A 15,708-nucleotide genomic window follows, 5' to 3' on the forward strand; every position below is an offset into this window, starting at 1 on the left:
GCTGAATGCAGTTTAATCAGCCAAGATTCTCCACATATTTTGAAAGTCCTTCCAAGGTAAATAAACTCATACCATATTAGGATGAAAAATTAAGATAGCTGAAGCAAGCAAAGAGATGGTACACAGAAATTCCATACCAGGGGAAGAACTGAATGCTGCACTCTACCAATCATTTTGTCAGAATAAATGTATAATAAGCATCTCACCAGCTAGTGTGTTTTCAGAATTTTTGTTATGCTCGTCTGGACCACAGATAGTTTTTTGATGTAAGGTGGTGTTTCAGATTTGAAATTTTTTTTTTTTTGGTGGTGGTGGGGGTTGTTAGTAGCTCTCAAAGGCCAAAGTCCTCTACAAGCACTTTCAGGATATTTTTTGCAGCGCCTAGAGCAAGTAACAGCGGAAGATAGTCAGGTTGGTGGGTCCACAGTCTCGGAAGCCACATTTTTGTAAAGGCAGAACATTTATCCAAGCACTTGTCAAAGTAGCTGTCAAAACAACTTGCATTGACAAGAAAATATATGTTAAACGCCCTACAAATTAATGAGTACAACTTGAGGTGTTAGGAAATTCTTTGGACTGATTTTCAATAGTAAATATTACCTCTGAGTGGAAGACTAAGGACAATGATGCTGATTATTTAATTTACCGTAGTTTCTAAAAATTCACAACTCACTATGAATAGGTTTTTTAAAAAAAGTGGGCTGAATAAACATATGATTCATTTTTATAGTATCATACAAATATCAGACACAAAGACCTAGTTTATCAGTGTAACTGGCTTATCATTTTCAAAAGAAGGAGGGATACAATGCAAAATAAATAAATAAATAAAAATCCAGAAGAGTGATACCTATTCAATAGGAAGAACAACCTACCCAGTATTATATCCCTTTAAGTCCAACTGATTAAATGGAAGTGTAAAGCAGATGCATCAACAACAGTCTTGTATACAAGCACATAATATTTAGCTAAAAATGCAATCAAGTTGTTTGTCTCAAGAACTACTAAAGTGTTACAGAATCTCTTTTCACAAGCAAGGGAACAAGTGCTGAATAAGCTATTGACAACTTCCTACAGCCTTGTGCCAAGAGAAAGGAGCTATTGATGGATATGTGCCTTTACCACAAAATGCAGAATGCAGCTGCTGCGTGAGGGAAGTTACTAAGATACATGAACCACAGTAATTTCAAGCTAGAATAGCTTTTTTCAAAATTGTGGTTTGGTAATTTTTGCAGTCAAAACTAAGCTCTCTTTTAAATAAACAGCTCTAGCCCTAAGGATTGCACCTCTACAGACTGTCAGAAAACCAAGTCACATTCACAGTGATAAGTGCTTACAGGCCATATTCTGTTCAGCTAAAACAGAATAAGCAACAGCATCTCACCACTTACATAAAGATAAATGGCATTAGAAACTTCTCTGCACACTTGAAAGAGAGCATGCACCTTACTTCAGTATTCACAGCCCACCTGCAAACATGCTTGGAAGAAGTGGATTATCTAAACCCATTTCAATCTGATTTCAGGCCCAGATATGGAACCAAAACTACTTTGGCCACTCTGGTTGATGACCATTGTCAGTAGAGAGGGCATAAATCAGAGTTTCTCAAACTTGGGTCTCCAGCTCTTTTTTAGATGACAACTTTCATCATCCCTAGCCAGCAGGACCAGTGGTCACGGATGATTGGGACTGTAGCCCAAAAACAGCTTTTAAAATGTCCATTTTAAACAAAGTCATTCACAGAATATGGAGTTGTTTATAGTGAAGAATTTGAACTCTCCTTGTGAAGTAATTTCAAGAATCAATGTTTACTGGGTCACCTTGGGTCTCTTAACCCAACCTATTCTTAACCTAATCTACTCTCAACATAGTTGTGGGAATTAAATGAGGAGGGGGAAGAACTATATATGCCACCCTGAGCTCCTTGGAGGAAAGGTACAATATAAATGTACAAGTGAAAGTAAGCAGAGTAATTCACTTGTCCTCTTACTCCCATATAACCTCTGAAGACCTGGCATTTCAAACTGAAGACAAATGATAAACTAGTGCATGCTTAAGCAATAACACACAACTACTACTACTACTACTACTACTACTACTACTACACCTAAAAAGTGAGATCTTCCTTATGAGGCCCAAGGCAGATGTAACATTTTCTGATCTCCTGTTAAGACCCTGGGTGAAATAAACACATGGGTGCTGTTCTGTCCCTTCCAGGTGCCATCCCTGTATGAAACACACACACACACACACACACACACAAATTTTAAAAGTTATTTGCAGAAAATGTGTTTAAACTCGTAAGAGTTAGTGTTAACTGTGGTTTGCAAACCACTTTGAACTCTGTCTAAAGCTGAAGATGGTTAGCGTTATTCTCAATACTGGTATTTTAGAACTTCAGCAAACAAAATGACAAAATGTACTGCACTATGTACAGTGATGTGAGAACTGTCAGATCTGTCACATCCAGGGCACGTTGTGTCCCTTTGGGTTGCAGATTAGGTTCACTGCTCCCCAAAAGAAAGTGTGGGTAAGCCACATACTACCACAAACGAACACTCCCCAAACATACTATGTGTGTCACTATCCTGGGAATCTATGCAGCACAGGGCAGACTAAAGCCTGTTTGGCCATGCCAGGTAAGCTGCAATCCTGGGCTCAGAATATACATGGACCTTTTCTATTTGGGATTATCAGGGCGAGATCTTCCACACATACAAACATACATATTTTTTCAGCAAGAATGTGTAAATCCATACTTTTAGGTTGAATTTTAGCGGTTCTTATTTTTATCTGTATGCCACCTTGAGTCCTGCCATAGGTAAATCAAATTGATACCACAGAACTCTGCAAGATCCTCTTTACATGCCTATTAAATGTAACAGTCTCTTCTTTTTAGCTTCTAACACAAAAACTCCGATTTATTCTGAGTAGGCTAATCAGCCCCATGTTTCAGTCTGGAAATTCAATAATCCACAACTGTTGAGCCTATTGCCCTAATCTTGTCATTTTAGGATATCAGTTCTGTTTATATTAGATACAGTTTGCTCATCTGACATCGCCTGACCTCTCTTTACTCTTGTTGATTACATTCCAGTGCCTGTGAAAGTATACAGTACTATGTTCTCAAAACAAGCCAAGGTTAGTTTGGGACAAATTTATGAAGCTGGGTTGACTAACATTCCCTGAAGAGCCACTACATGTATTCAAATCTATGAAACAATGTTTTAATCCATTGCTCAGTCTTAAAGATGATAAGCAATGCCAATTTTGATACTTAACAGGAACATACAGAAGCTACTGATATAGCACTTTAACACTATAAACAGAATTAACATACTAATGAAAGAGAAAGAATTATGCCAATTTTAACCGACTAGACAGCTACAGGGTTCTGTAACTCTTCAGTTGAAGCATGACAGTCTCTTCCAAAAGAGCACCTTCTGCTCTGCAACTGAACTAGGAAAGATAGTTCTATTCTTGGAACAAGAGAAGTGATTTGACAAAACAGAAAAGGTGTGGGAGATCCTGGCCTTGCATCTAATTGGAAACAGAAGATCTTTGCCAGTGGACATTATGACAAAGAGAATCAGTCTGTAAAAAGCATACTCTCAATTCAAGGAGACAGGCAGGCTGAGTCACTATTTTTAAACACACACACACACACACACACACACACACACACACACACTTAACAGGAATAACTGAAGCCCAAATGAGGTTGCAACAGGAAACCTAAAAAAGTTATCGTACCCCATATAATCTGAGAAGTACATTTCTGTTTAAGGAACTAAATAGAATCAAACAAGTTCCACAGTGGCATTAAGACACCAAACAAACACTTTTGCCACTCCCACACCAAGCCACCTGCATAAAATCAATGATAACATTCAGAAATGAAAAATGCAGAAGACAAACTATGCAACAAGTCACCCATACTACATAAAATGAATTAGGTATAAAATCTGTTTATACATAACATGTGCCTTAATAGACCTCTTCAGCATAGTGCTGGGGAACCTGTGGGCCCCTAAACATTGCTGGACTACAACGAGGGCCAGGCTAAGGCCTGAGGAGCCCCTAAGCTATGTCAAACTTTAAGAAGCCCCACAGCATTAACAGAAATGTGTATCACTTTAACAGAAAGGACAAATAAAATTGAAATCATCATACATAGGCAAGGATTCAGCTAAAAAATAATCATTTAACCAACACATACATCTTGCAATAAGCCTATATGCATATGAAATATTTTAAAATTAAAATACCTTATGACTTCTTATATACAAACTTTTAATGTACACCAACACAAGAGTCATTACTCGTACAGTTTATTTCAAGTACAGTGGTACTTCGGGATATATACGCTTCAGGTTACAGACTCGGCTGACCCAGAAATAGCACCTCGGGTTAAGAACTTTGCTTCCGGATGGGAACAGAAATTGTGCTCCGGCGGCACAGCAGCAGCAGGAGGCCCCATTAGCCTAAAGTGCTACCTCAGATTAAGAACAGTTTCAGGTTAAGAACGGACCTCCAGAACGAATTTCAAGCATCTCGGAAGCCGAACATTTTTGAACCTAAACGCCAAAAACCCAGAAGTAATTGCTTCCATTTTCAAACGCTCCTCAGAAGTCGAACGGCTTCTGCTGCGTTTTCTTCAACCCCCCTCTGTGCCTTGGTTGTCGAATGTTTTGGAAGTTGAACTGTCTTCCGGAACGGATTACGTTCGACAACCGAGGTACCACTGTGTTTCTTTACCACTTAATATTCAACTGCTACTTATTTACGAGATCTGATTGCAAAGACAGAGCCTAAGGGCAGAGTGTTTGCAATACAAATATCTTTCTGATATCACACTGAATACATGTAGGGCAGGTATGGAGTCAGCACACACAATCTTGCTCCCCTCTTCCTACACACTTTCAAATAAATGTCTGAACATGAACCAACCTTACACTAATGAGAAATCTATGTTTATGTATGGTGCAGACCCTGGACAATATCCAACTGTTTCTGCCAGCACAATGATTTTTGCTTGTGTAGTGCAACTTCCCTTCTCCTCTCTGTATGCATGCCCTGCACTCTCCTCAAATCTGCTCTGGGGAGTCAGGGGAAAACCCAGAGCATGTTTCAGGAGTACACATGGGGGAAGTGGTGAAGTTCTGTTGTGCAAGTGAAAGTCCTTTGTCATTCAACATCTCATAGTTTCCATGAATCTATGTGCTTGCAATATTTTTCGTGTCTGCATATATGAGCAGGATTGAATAGATGCTCACTAAAGCAAGCAAAATATATACTCAGAGTTAGAATAAGCATCTCCTAGAATATCTGATGCCCAATCCTCCCCCCCCCCAAGTGGAAACCACAACACCATGGTCTCTCCATGCTGACTGCCATATCCTCATTCTGGAAGCCAAGAAGTTGTGACAAACCCCAAAACGAAAATGGGCTGCAGTACAGTGGGATTTAATTATTGGTACCTTGCCCTCTGCCTTCATTATTCAGCACTATTATTCCCCTAATGCAACAGAAATCCTGATGGGCACCTAGCTTTTTGAGTTCACCTTTCTGTAGCTTTCTGCTGAAAAGAAATTCTGTGTCAAAATGTTCACTCAAGCATTTCCAAGGGACAAAGTGGGCTTTCAAGAGATGCAGAAAGAAAAAAAACAACCCTCTTGGAAAAGTTTATTTTTTGCTGCAAGTTGTAGTCCTCAATTACTGCTGCTTCAACACCATTTTAGGGCTCATTTGGAGAGGAAGGAATGTGTTCATGTTGATGAGGCTCAGTTTCATTGCATGGCAGCATGGTGTAGCAAGGCTTTTGCCCTGAGAAAGCTCTAGTTTCACTTAGTTAAGAGTGACGAATTGCAGAACATGAATGGGGGAATGCACATTCCAATGCACATCCCATTTAAAGCAATATACTATGCATGGACAACCATACAGCCAAATAAATATGTCGATCCACCATCCCATACTGTATTACTGAATGAAAGCACATCCCGATCCATGTTATGCTGAAACTAATCAGCTACAAGTTGTTATATCAGCACACAAGAATATCAGCCCAATTGCTTTGGCATTTCAGCTCACCACTATCACCCTTCAGTAGCCTTCTGGCAACCTTGAAATATTAGAACAGAAGGAAATGACATGTATACAAAAGAAGTACACATCACATGTTTAGTCACCTTGTAGCCATTATTCTATGTTTAGTATTTTTGTACCTCTTACTTATGAGAGTGCATTTGACATCCAGCCCTCTTGGAAAGCTTGTGTCTTCTACAGTTTCATTTAATAGGAAACAGATTTTATACGAGAAGTTCTGAAACAGCAGATGGAGAAAGTTTTCCCATCATTCTTCCATATAACACAGAAACTCCAAGGAAGCTATTTGGTGCTACTATACAAATGTGGCAAAGAGAAGACTTGAGAAAGTAGAGGGGCGATGTGTGAACACACAGTGCTCATGTGGTGCACACTATTAACCAGTACAAATGAAAGAGTTCCATCATAAGCAAAGGAAGGGAGGGTATTCATAGCAGAATCTGTGAATGAAAATAAAGAACACAAGTTCCCTTATAGACCTAGGCTCCAGTGAAACTCACCACTCTGATTACTTTTAATGAAAATATTATTATTAACTATTTAATAACATTTTACACGTCTTTAGAGAGGCATCTAACACCAAAGCCTTTAATTTCTCCTTCCCTAGTCATAAATGGACTATCATGGTAAGTAACTGGTGATGTTCTATTTCCAATGCAAATATTTGTTGTTCTGATGGTGACTGAAATTTATGACCAGTTCTATCCAATTTATTTTCTTGTCTGAGAGGGAAGAGTTGGCTGTTGGATGTGCCAAGTCTTGGGTGGTATTCAACTAACCTTTACTCAGAGTGGACCCACTGAAATTACTAGGCCTAAATAAGTCATAGACATTAATCTCAATGGGTCTACTCTGAGTAAAAATTAACTGACTAAAACCCTTTAGTACAGAGTAAAATGGACGAAGGATTGCAGTGGGGATGAACATTCAAATGCAAATCCCCATCCCAAACCAGCTAAGATAAATACATCTCGCCTGCCACTATAAATGTGCATCAGTTTGTGCAACTGCTCTTTCAGAGGGTGGGGAGAACACTGGAAGAATTGCTTGGAAAAGCAAGGATATCCAAGACACTTTGTAGACTTCCCATGGATATCTGAGGCCATGTCGAGACATAGTACAAAACTCCATGAAAATCCCCAAATGTAACAAAATAGAACTGAATTAAGACAGCAATGTATGACCATACAAACACACAGAAATACAACTGAGAACTCTGGAAAGAAATGTATGCAATATGAGAATTCAAACAGTATGCCAAATGAGGGAGGGGATAGAAACCAAAGTTTAGAAACCTATGAAGTCATCCAAAAATGTTTTAAATAGAACACAGTCCTAGGCAATGAGACAGTTTTCTCAACTTTTTTAAGGCTTGCTGCAACTAGCTGCTAATTAAAATGATATTTTAAACAAAAGGGTTTCTTCATTTCCCTCCCTGCCCACATCTATGTTCTACAGCACTGCAAAAAATATGCAATTGGATAAAAGACAGAGATATTAGTTCTTTTTGTGTGGGTTAGAGAAGGACACACAATGCAATATTCATGAGTAAGTTAGATTTTAGGTTTCTTGGTGCCCTAATTTTCCCTTTTGATCCCAGTGCTTTCCATCCTTTATGCAGAAGATGTGGTGAAATCAGAAGCTAGAATAAACAGAATGTCAGAAAATGTATTTATTTTTTGTTTTATGGTAATGCCTCTTATATGCTAGTGACTTTAAGGACGTTCAAGATATTCAGCTTATGCCCAGGGAAATGCATAATTTAAAGGACACTCATGCAAGCAAAAATGATGTTCATGGAAAAGAAATCTGTTATTTCAGATACATCTAAATATGTTCTGTAGGCAACAAGCAAAGGTGTGTTTTTTAAACAAACAAACAAACAAACAAACAAACAAACGGAAAGAAAATGGCATTTGATACCAATGCCAGGGACCTGTCACACTGGCAAACACTAGTTTATTAGCGATAGATGAGGATACTGGAGGAATGTGGAGTTTTTTTTGCAGTTTCCAATACAAACTGAATTATTCTGCATCTCCTAGATTAATGCACAGGTTGGAATGCAGCCATCCACTGGATTTCACACTGTGACATAGTGATTTGCTGGGGGGGGGGGTCAGAATCAAACTACACATTCTAAAATCCTTATTTTGATAGAAAATGTGTTTAGAAATGCCTATTTAAAAACACATTTAAATGGAAATTTTAATCCCGCTTGGTTTTCAAAATTCACTGATTAATACAGAAAAGGGATAGAACACACTTGAAAGTGGATGGAAGCAGAAACAGAATTGTCCATAACTATTTAGAAATACTTCCTGCAGTAAGGTAGAAATTTACAGGTGCAAGAAGGGGAGCTGGGGGGAAAAGTCAATCCAACATACAGAAAGAGACAGAATTTGGGTGACTAGGTCAGATTATATTCAGGTCATACTGATGCACCATGTCTGCACTATTACCACTAACAAATAAAATAAAATCTAAAAAGCTACATAATTCAGGGGAAGGGGCTTGTTGTGCAGTACAGTGCCATCCATCTTAGTGACTGTGCTATGAAGTTACCGTATTTTTCACTCCATAAGATGCACTTTTTTTCTCCTAAAAAGTAAGGAGAAATGTCTGTGCATCTTATGAAGTGAATGCTGCGCGGAGGAAGGACGGAATGGAGCCATGGTTCCTTTCCATCCCTCCTCCGTGGCTTGCTTTAAAGCAGCAAAGCAGGAAAGGAGCCACTTACACAGGTGTAAAGCAAGCGTAGCGGGAGCCATGTAATTCCTCCGCCCCCGTGCTCAGCTGCCCCATTGGGATGGGTGGGCGCGCTCGTGCAACCCTCTTGGGACGATGCTTGCATGGGTGGAGGGATTCTACATACAAGACTAGCATATAAGATTCCTTTTAAACTAGAGGTTGTAAAATATGTTAAGGAGCATGGAAATAGAGTAGCGGAGAGACATTTTGGGCCACCTCCAACTGAAAAAATGGTAAGAGAGTGGAGGAAACAGGAGGATCAGCTGCAAAAAGCAGATAAAAGCACACTTTTCATGGAAATGCTGCAAAGTGGCCACAGTTGGACGTGGCCATGAAAGAATGGATCACAAATCACTGGAATAATGGCTTCTCAGTCTCTACAAAAATGATAATATATGAAGCCAAACGCATTGCTGTAGAGAAAGGCATTCACGATTTTACTGGATCACCATTGTGGTGCTACAGATTTATGAGGCGATGTGGCCTTGCTATGCACACCAAAACTAGAATTGCACAAAAAATGCCAGAAGAATATGAATCTAAGATTCTGTCTTTTCATAAATTTGTAAGTGATGCTAGGAAGAGAAATGGGTTTGAAATTGGCCAGATTGGGAATATGGATGAAGTCCCGCTAACCTTTGATGTGCCATCTAATAGGACTGTTGATCTGAAAGGTGCCAAAACTACCGTCGTGAAAACCTTCGGACATGAGGAAACCCGTTACACAGTTGTGTTGTCTTGCTGTGCAGACGGCACCAAATTGCAACCCATGTTAATTTTCAAAAGGAAAACATTTTCAAAAGAAGTGATTCCAAGAGGAGTTGTTGTACATGTTCATGAGAAAGGATGGATGGACGAAAACGGAATGAGAGTATGGGTTGAAAAGAGGGGCCACTAGGGGCGCATCGGAAGATGGCTGACAATAACATCTCTCCGACCCACACGAGGTAATTAGGAGGCTGTGATGGGAGTAAATAGCCTCCCTGCCCCCCCAAGCGTGTCGGGGGGACTGCCCTTGCTGCTGTGCCCTATACCACCCAATTTGTGGGGATGGGGGCACTAGGCAGAAAGCCCTCCTGTGGATCTCGGCGCTCCTGGACGCTGTCTCTGATCTGCACCCCTAGCTGCAGCAACTTCAAAAGAAACAATTAGGAGGAAGCGAATGCACATATTTCAAGGAAGAAGGGGGAGTAAAGACTGCTAACTGAAGAGATCTCTGATAAATAAGACGGGTCGGAGGAACAAGAATAAATCATGAGAAGACACACCAAGGCTCGGTATGTTCGGCAACGGGACTGGATGGGGGAGGGGGGAAACTTTCCTTTCTTTTCTCTATGTGATTAACTAAGAATCCCCCCCCCCACAAGTCACAAGTCAGAAATGCCGTTTAAATGACTTAAGCTGTGGATTTAAGGCTGTGTGGAGATAATTTTCTAACCAAAGCATGTTTCAAGAAGATCGTGGAAAGTATAAGAGCTTTGGAATGACGCAGTAAAAAATACCGTCGCCATTTTGGCAAGTTCTGTCGGAAGACTTAAGTCTGGGAGGAGGAACAGCTGTTTTTATATTGTGGGTGAGCCTCCTCAATGGGACTAAAGAGCGACAGATTTGCGATATTAATGATGGAAAGAGTGCTGTTATTTATGAAAGTGATGATATATGGAAACCATCTTGATATGATGATTGGATGAATGGAGAAATCCACACAGGATTACAATTGGTGTTTACCAGCTTAAGGAGATTATCAGAAGAGATCCAAAAGAAAAAAAAGAAAAATATACAAACAAGATGAGATGTGGAAACAGCAAGATAAGACTGGATAGAATTATGGACATTATTTGGACAGATTTGTGGATATTAACGCAGCAGCAAGATGATGATCGGAATCCCCCTTCGGAACTTGAAAAAAACCTGCCTTATTAGTACTTGACCAGTTTAGTGCACATATTAGCAAAACTACAAAAAAGTGCTTTAAAGAAGTGAAGACGCATCTAGCTGTAATTCCTGGAGGTCTTACCAGCCAGCTGCAACCTCTCAACGTTTCCATCAAAAAGCCATTTAAGGTTTTTATGCGAGAAGAGTGGAACAAATGGATGGCTGCTGGTAATCATGATCTCACACCAACGAATGAAGAGGCCCACTATCACTCAAGTTTGTGAATGGGTGGAAAACATCATGGCACTCGGTGAAGGAGGAAATTGTTGTACAGTCATTGAAAAAAATGTGGCATTAGCAATGCTTTGGATGGAAACAAAGATGGTATCTTGCATGAAGATAGCGAAGAAAGTGATGTCAGTGATTGTGAGCAACAGAGCTTCATAAATTCTGACTGTAGCAATGATGAGTTCTTGGGGTTCACAGAAGACTAGAAGAGTACTCGAACCTTAAAGTCTCTCTTCATTTGTTAATGACAGTGATGATCGTTCTTAATGCCACTGTTGACTGCTGTTCACTTTACATGGTTGAAATATTATTCTGATATACCGGTAGTTTATTAAATAGTTTAGTACAACATTTGATTCAGAATATTTTTTTTCTTGTTTCCCCCCTCTAAAAACTAGGTGCGTCTTACGGACACTTACTTTCCTGGACCAGGGTCCACGAAAGCTTATGACGTAATAAATGTGTTAACCTTGAAAGTTAACAACCCTACAATACTGGGGGAGAGGGCCCCCATCCCAGGGGCCATTGGATGTGTCAAATCTCCCTCTCTGGTGGCAGAGAGAAAAGGCCACCACTGCAGAGAAATATACAATGTTGCAAGTCCCTTCTGTAAGGATGTGGGAAAGTCTATTATAGGTTCTTCTCCAACAAAGAGGATACATCAGGTGGTTCTCCATGGTCATTCTGGGAGAATCCTCCTATTCCCCTGACACACTACTCCACCCACACTTTCCTCTGATGGCATAGGCCCAACAGGGCATTGGATTAGGCCATGGGTAGGCAAACTAAATGGACGCGGGTGGCGCTGTGGGTAAAACCTCAGTGCCTAGGACTTGCCGATCGCATGGTCAGCGGTTCGAATCCCCGTGGCGGGGTGAGCTCCCGTCTTCGGTCCCAGCTCCTGCCCACCTAGCAGTTCCAAAGCACCCCTAAGTGCAAGTAGATAAATAGGTACCACTTTATAGCGGGAAGGTAAACGGCGTTCCGTGTGCTGCGCTGGTGCTGGCTCACCAGAGCAGCTTCGTCACGCTGGCCAAGTGACCCAGAAGTGTCTCCGGACAGCGCTGGCCCCCCGGCCTCTTAAGTGAGATGGGCGCACAACCCTAGAGTCGGACACGACTGGCCCGTACGGGCAGGGGTACCTTTACCTAGGCAAACTAAGGCCCAGGATCTGGCCCAATCGCCTTCTAAATCTGGCCCGCGGACAGTTCAGGAATCAGCGTGTTTTTACATGAGTAGAATGTGTCCTTTTATTTAAAATGTGTTATTTGTGGGGCATAGGAATTTGTTCACCCCCCCCCCAAAGAACATAGTCCGCCCCCCCCACAAGGTCTGAGGGGACAGTGGATCGGCCCCCTGCTGAAAACGTTTGCTGACCCCTGGATTAGGCCATTCATCCACCTTTGTTTCTTCCCTCCCTGTTAGATTGCACCCTTAGTTGTTTTAACATGCAAACACGATTTAGAAAGTGCATGTCCTGCCTCTGCTTATTAACCTCCTTTCCCTAAAAATTCACACACCTCTTTTAAGTGTGACTCTATCATAAAATGCAACAAATGTTTTATTTTTGGAAATGATTTATTAACAAGGTGTGGGCTCAGCTGTTCTAGTAAACAAAATACTGAATGTTATAACAGTGCACCAATTCTTTGTACTTAGCACCTCCAAACTTATTATTTATTTAGCAACTTAAAAGAACATCATATTAAAGCCCGCAGTCCAACTAGTCACTATGACAGAGTTTGCAACTCAACAAGGCAATGCTACAAATCAAAACCAGAAAAAGACATTAATACAAGGAGGCCTCATTTCAAAGGGGGATGAATTTTGGGGCCAAATTAACTGCAGTAGTTCACACAGTGGGCCAAATACCGGTATCATTTCTTAATTTAGTATTGTCTATGCTGTTTGATGTGGGTGGGCCTTTTTTACATTTCAATGTAATTTTAGGTTTCTGGCGTATAAAATGAATTGTGTTTGACATTGTTTTATTATTTAGTGTGGTTTGACTTTCAGTATGAATTTTTTTCATTGTTACATTTTAAAGCTGTTTTCATTTAACTTATTGTACATAATCTAAACAATCTAATAAATGTTGATATATGAGTTTTGCATTTAACTCCTTATATGGTCATCTACTTGTAGAAGCAAGAAGCCATATTGGGTTGTGAGTGAAAGGCACCGCTTGCTCTAGATACAATCACAGAAGACCGCTTTCTTAGACCTGGAAAACAGACCTTCCCCTATGATGATGGCCCTCCTGTGGAGAACCTTCTGTTACTGTCTGGGTACCAACAATTAATGCTGCAGGTGAGCCACCTAGTAAGATTTTGGTTCACCTTGGAAGTAGTTGTGCTGGGAGTAATTCCTCTAGATGAACTTCTTCCTTTCACATCTCAGGCTCATGCAAACTCAAGCATTTACATCATGAAAAGATGCAACTTTTTTGTGTAGCCAAATTCTGCAAATGCCCCCCAGCATTATAGTTAAATGTATAAGGATTTCTCTCCATCTAAGATGTAGTGATGGGCTTTCATGAGTTTTCTCTAAAACCTTCCCCTCATCCAGCAATAATCTCAACATATTAACTCTCATCATTGCAGAAAACTTCTCCTGGGACAGCCTTCCTAAATACTGACCAAAAACAATAGATAAAGTATACTTCCCAACAAGAAGTTCAGGGTTCCAATCCAAGACATTATTACTGGGAAATATAGTACCCTTCAAACAAATGCCTCCTATTCTGAACTAGCAGCTAATTTGGAAAGCTACAGCTGTAAGGACATATATAGAGTGAGAACATGAGAACAATTTATTTAATATATATTTTATACCAGCCTTCATACAAATCCCAAAGTAGTCTACAACAGTAAAATACAACTTAATAACACAATACAGGAAAACAAAGTAAAATCACAATAAACAAACACACTAAATTCATCATTACCAGTCAATGCCTTGCACCAGTGATCCATAAAAGGATATGGCCTGTTCGGTTGTTCACAACATGCAGAAGAGCATTTGGCAGGAATCAGGATGAGGGCTCCCTCCCCCCTTGTGGCACCTGGTCCATGGAAATAAGATGGACAGCAATTTTAGACCCGGCCAGTATGGCCAACTATCGCCCAGTCTCAAATCTTCCATTCTTGGGCAAGGTGATTGAGCGCGTGGTTGCTGAACAACTCCGGGCACGCCTGGAGGATGTGGACCATTTGGATCCCTTCCAATCGGGATTCAGGCCTCATCATGGGACTGAAACTGCCTTGGTCGCGCTGGTTGATGATCTCCGGCGGGCTAGGGACAAAGGTGAGAGTTGTTTCCTAGTTCTGCTGGATCTGTCAGCGGCCTTTGATACCATCAACCATAACATCCTTCTGGACCGTCTAGAGGGGCTGTGAGCTGGGGGCACTGTTATATAGTGGTTTCGCTCCTTCCTCCTGGGCCGTGTTCAGAAAGTGGGGGGGGGGATGAGTGTTCAGACCCCTGGGCCCTCACTTGTGGGGTGCCTCAGGGTTCCGTCCTCTCCCCCATGCTTTTTAACATCTATATGAAGCCGCTGGGAGATATCATCAGGGGGTTTGGACTGGGTGTCCATCAATATGCAGATGATACCCAGCTCTACCTCTCTTTCAAATCAGAACCAGTGAAGGCGGTGAAGGTCTTGTGTGAGTGCTGGAGGCGGTTGGAGGATGGATGGCGGCTAATGGATTGAAGTTGAATCCTGACAAGACAGAAGTACTGTTTTTGGGGGACAGGGGGCGGGCGGGTGTGGAGGACTCCCTGGTCCTGAATAGGGTAACTGTACCCCTGAAGGATGAGGTGCGCAGCCTGGGAGTCATTTTGGACTCACAGCTGTCCATGGAGGTGCAGGTAAATTCTGTATCCAGGGCAGCTGTCTACCAATTTCACCTGGTACGCAGGCTGAGACCCTACCTGCCCGCGGACTGTCTCGCCAGAGTGGTGCATGCTCTAGTTATCTCCCGCTTGGACTACTGCAATGTGCTCTACGTGGGGCTACCTTTGAAGGTGACTCGGAAACTACAACTAATCCAGAATGCGGCAGCTAGACTGGTGACTGGGGGCGGCCGCCAAGACCACATAACACCGGTCTTGAAAGACCTACATTGGCTCCCAGTACGTTTCTGAGCACAATTCAAAGTGCTGGTGTTGACCTTTAAAGCCCTAAACGGCCTCGGCCCAGTATACCTGAAGGAGCGTCTCCACGCCCATCGTTCTGCCTGGACACTGAGGTCCAGCGCCGAGGGCCTTCTGGCGGTTCCCTTATTGCAAGAAGTGAGGCTACAGGAACCAGGCAGAGGGCCTTCTCGGTAGTGGCGCCTGCCCTGTGGAACGCCCTCCCATCAGATGTCAAAGCGATAAATAACTACCTGACATTCAGAAAACATCTTAAGGCAGGCCTGTTCAGGGAAGTTTTTAATGTGTGATATTTTAGTGTATTTTTGGTTTCTATGGAAGCCGCCCAGAGTGGCTGGGGAAACCCAGCCAGATGGGTGGGGTACAAATAATAAATTATTATTATATTATTATAATTCTGTTGTGTTTTCAGGAGGTGCCAAAAACTCAACAGAAGTGGTGTCCATCTTACTTCCATGGACCAGGTGCCACAAGAGGGGGGGGGGAGCCTTCACCCTGATTCCTGCCAAATGCTCTTCTGCATGTTGTGAA

At 41.6% G+C, this 15,708-nt stretch overlaps 1 protein-coding gene across 2 annotated transcripts in view; it reads right to left on the minus strand.

Moving 5' to 3' along the window:
• The window catches only part of FAM110B (family with sequence similarity 110 member B), a 76,967-nt gene that overhangs the window by 46,482 nt on the left and 14,777 nt on the right, over positions 1-15,708 (minus strand). Inside the window, exon 1 of one of the 2 annotated variants that reach the window (XM_083517985.1) lies at positions 207-381. The exons of the other annotated variant lie outside the window; for it this stretch is intronic. The gene's annotated coding sequence lies outside the window, so the exon portion shown is untranslated. Of the gene's footprint in view, positions 1-206; positions 382-15,708 lie in introns of those variants that run through there. 2 annotated transcript variants of the gene reach the window in all.

The sequence above is a fragment of the Podarcis liolepis genome, assembly GCF_965112155.1.
Source record: "Podarcis liolepis genome assembly, chromosome: 8".
NCBI classification, from domain to species: Eukaryota; Metazoa; Chordata; class Lepidosauria; order Squamata; family Lacertidae; genus Podarcis; species Podarcis liolepis.